Source organism: Wolffia australiana, chromosome 5 (assembly GCF_029677425.1).
Source record: "Wolffia australiana isolate 7733 chromosome 5, ASM2967742v1".
NCBI classification, from domain to species: Eukaryota; Viridiplantae; Streptophyta; class Magnoliopsida; order Alismatales; family Araceae; genus Wolffia; species Wolffia australiana.
In genome coordinates, this window is record NC_135839.1 from 13,748,747 (window position 1) to 13,753,015 (window position 4,269).

At 41.9% G+C, this 4,269-nt stretch overlaps 1 non-coding gene across 1 annotated transcript; it reads right to left on the reverse strand.

The window, feature by feature from the left end:
• Nucleotides 1–507: 507 nt before the first annotated feature.
• On the reverse strand, nt 508–616 carry LOC144704011 (small nucleolar RNA R71). Its single transcript, XR_013581704.1, has one exon. It is a non-coding gene; the product is annotated as a small nucleolar RNA R71 (small nucleolar RNA).
• Between the last annotated feature and the right edge of the window lie 3,653 nt (nt 617–4,269).

Sequence of the window (4,269 nt, forward strand, 5' to 3'; positions counted from 1 at the left end):
TCTGCTGAAGTTCTATGGTAGTGACACGTTCAAGGGCTGGTGAGAAGTTTGCAGAGAACGTTGCAAGAGACGCAACTCCAGAATCTACAGTCATAGAACCATAAAATCAACAGGAAACTATGGCAGAAGAAGGACGCCATCAGCAGTAGAGGAGGAGAACCATGTTGGACAGATCAACGCCCTCCGGAAGCCTGCGACAAACCGATATAAATCTGAATATAGGTGAGGGCATCATGTTCAGGTATGACAATGCACTAATACACTCCTTACCTGAATTCAATGGTTTGCCTGCACAAAACCCTTTCGAATTCCTAGATGATTTCCATATTAGATGCTCCTCCCAAAACGTTCCAAGAATATCTACAGAAATGCTTAAAATGAAATAATTTCCTTTGACGTTAAAAGATAAAGCATTTTCTTGGTATCGTAACTTAGGAATTACTTTTAACTCTTGGGAAGAGTTGCAGGGAAAATTTCTGCAGAAATTTTACCCTCTCTCCAAAAAAAAATTTTATAGAAGAGAAATCCATAATTTCCATCCCCATGAAGGTGAGGCCTTTAGTGAATCATGGGAGAGGTTCAATGACCTGCTGAGGAAATGCCCTCATCATGGAATTGAGCAATGTCAATTAGCCCAAATTTTTTATGAATCTCTCTCTGATTTTATGAAGAATAAGGTGAATCTTGCCACCGGAGGGACATTTTACACTGCATATGAGGATGAGATTTTTGACATTTTGGAGAGAGTTGTAGAAACTGATTTGCAGGAAATTGGAGCCAATCAAAATGGGAGAAATCTGCAACCCAAGAGAGCAGGAGTTCTGCAGGTTAATGCTAAGGAGGGGGAGCTGCAAGCAGGCCTAAGGGAGACTAATCACAAATTGGAGGAGCTCACCTCCACCTTGAAGAATGTTTTTCTAGGTAACTCTCCCATCATTAAAGCCAAAATATGCTCTCTCTGTTTCAGCAGAGAACATGAAGATGGAGCGTGCCAATCTATGGAGGAGGAAGTGAAAGCATTCAATCAACAACCACAACCATGGGCTGGCCAAAAGAGAGTTGGATTCCAAGGTGGAGAGAGCTTCAACCAAGGAAACAAAGCTCCATTTCAGTCACAATTCCAACAAAAGCAGCAATTTCAGTCCAGACCTCAACAGCAGTATCAGGTTCCATCTCAAACACAACCAGATTTTTTTGCACTTACCCCCGTTATTTCAGATATGATAGAGAAACAAAATCAGAGGTTGAGGGCAGAAATGGAGACGAGAATGCAAATGATGATGGAGTTTCAAACGAAGAAAATGCTGGAATCTCAAGAGCAAATGAGGAAGCTGCTGGAGAGCTTCAGGCCTGGACCTTCTGAACCTCAAGGTACACCAACAGAACCACCCTGCACATCTAGTAGATTTCCTACAAAACCCTTGATAAATCCATGCAACCTACATCATGTACAGCACTCCATTCATGATGATATGAAGGAAGAAGATCCTGAAGTTCTAGCAATCTCAAAATTGAGAAGTGGAAAAGAACTTCAAGATCCCTATCAGAATTCTGCAGAGAATTCAAGAAAAAGGAATGAGGAAAGGGGGGTAGAAGAAGAGGATCTTTCCTACGCGAAGGAGCCTCTACCTTCTACGAGTGGGCAAGACGTACCTTACCCCTCTGCTCTCAATAGAAAAAAACCTGTATATGAATATGAAAATAGGTTATTAGAAAACTTTAAAAAGGCCACTATGACTGTTACAGTGGAAGATATGCTTAGGTGTGCACCCTCTCTCAAAAAATACCTTAAGGACTCTTGCACCACTAGGAAACCTAGGGAGGTAGTGAAAATCTCAGAAAATGCTTCTAGCATTTTGAATGCTCTACCTATCAAAATGAGAGACCCCGGCGCTCCTTTTATCACCTGTGAAATAGGAGGCAAAACCTTTTCCAAAGTTCTATTAGACACCGGAGCAAGCATTAGCATAATTCCTACGGCTTTGTACGAAGAATATGGCTTCGGGGAGCTTGAAGAAATTCATATGGACCTACTCTTAGCTGACGGAACTGTTAGGCAACCTGAGGGAAGATTAACGGACGTCATGATCACTGTGGAGAATTGTGAAATTCCTGTGGATTTCATAGTGACTGATGTAAAAATTTCAGGGAACATTAGCTTAGCTCCTATCATATTAGGTAGACCGTTTTTAGTAACGGCAAGGACAATTATGGATTAGGAGAAGGGGACTGTGGAATTTAAGATCGGTAAAGAAAGAGTGCAGATTGATATCTCAAAGATGATGAAATGCCCCTTAGGGAGTAATGAAGAGTTAAAGTTGTGTGCAGAAGATGAAGAGGAGGAAGAAGTAGTGAAGGAATACTTATCGCATATAGAAAGTAGGGAGCTAGATGAAGAGATTAGGGACACACCTTCAGTTGAGGTAAGCCTAGAGTTAAAGCCTCTACCTTCATCCCTCAAATATGCATATTTAGGTGATGACAGAACTTTACCGGTAATCATTTCCTCATCACTCACTCAAAACCAAGAAGCTGACTTGCTCAAGGTGCTTAGGGAGCACAAGGAGGCCATAGGTTGGACTTTTGATAATATCAAGGGGATTCCATCCTCCATTTGTGAGCATAGGATCTTCCTGGAAGAGGAAGCCAAACCTTGTAGAGAGCATCAAAGGAGGCTTAATCCTCATATGAGAGAAGTCCTTGAGAAGGAAATCCTAAAGTGGTTAAATGCCGGCGTCATATATGCAATCTCCGATAGTAGATGGGTGAGCCCGGTGCATATGGTTCCTAAGAAATCTGGAGTGACTGTTGAGCTGAATGAGAAGGGAGAAGAAGTGCAGAAGAGATTGACCACAGGATGGAGGGTGTGCATTGACTATAGGAAATTAAACAAAGCGACCAAGAAAGATCATTATCCACTACCCTTCATGGATCAAATACTAGAAAAACTGCCAGGGCAGCAATATTTCTGTTTTCTTGATGGTTATTCAGGATATAACCAAGTGAATATTCATCCTGAAGATCAAGAGAAGATGACCTTCACGAGTCCTGTAGGGACATATGCCTTTAGGCGTATGCCTTTCGGGTTATGTAACGCACCCGCCACATTTCAACGATGCATGAATGCACTCTTCTCCGATCTAGTGGGAGAGCGCTTAGAAATCTTTATGGATGATTTTTCTGTATTTGGATCTACCTATGAAAACTGCCTCCTAAGCCTCACCAAAGTATTAAAGAGATGCATTGAATCCAACCTCGTACTAAGTTAGAAAAAATCTCATTTCATGGTGCACGAGGGAGTGATGCTAGGCCACATGGTAAGCAACTATGGATTGGAAGTGGACAAGGCCAAGATCGAAATCATCCAGGACCTTCCACCTCCAACCAACCTAAAAACCCTTAGGGGTTTCCTCGTCCATGCGGGTTTCTATAGACGTTTTATTTTAGACTTTGCCAAAATTTCTAAACCTCTCACGAATCTTTTATCGTCTAAGAATAATGATTTTGAACTAACACTAGAAGCTAAAAATGCATTTTATATGTTGAAAGAAGCTTTGGTGAATGCCCCTATCTTGCAAGGGCCCGATTGGACCCTTCCTTTTGAACTAATGTTTGATGCTTCTGATTTTGCTGTAGGAGCAGTATTAGGTCAAAGAGTTGACAAGAAACCCGTGGTCATCTACTACGCCAGCAGGACCTTAGTTGATGCGCAATTGAATTACACTACCACGGAAAAGGAACTTCTGGCTATTATCTTTGCATTAGAAAAGTTTAGGTCTTACTTATTAGGTAGCAAAATTACTGTTTTTTCTGATCATGCAGCTATTAGATATTTGTTAGCAAAGGAGGCTAAACCTAGACTCATTAGATGGGTGCTCTTGCTACAATAGTTTGATTTAGTGATTAAGGATAAGAGAGGGCGTGAGAATGTAGTGGCAGACCACCTCTCCCGAATAGTAGGCGCCCAACCTGAATTGGTAAATGATGGATTTCCTGACGAGCATGTTCTAACCGCACAAGGAACATCGGTTCCTTGGTATGCACACATTGTCAACTTTCTTGTTGTAGGAAAAATTCCTACAGGTTGGACATCCCACGAGAGGAAGAAGTTGTTGAAGGACGCAAGGTTTTATTTTTGGGAAGACCCGGAGTTATTTCACCAAGGGCAAGATCAAATCTTGAGGCGGTGCGTACCTGAGAGCGAACAACGAAGCATCTTGGAATTCTGCCATGCAAAACCAGGAGGAGGACACTACTCAGCTAAGGTAA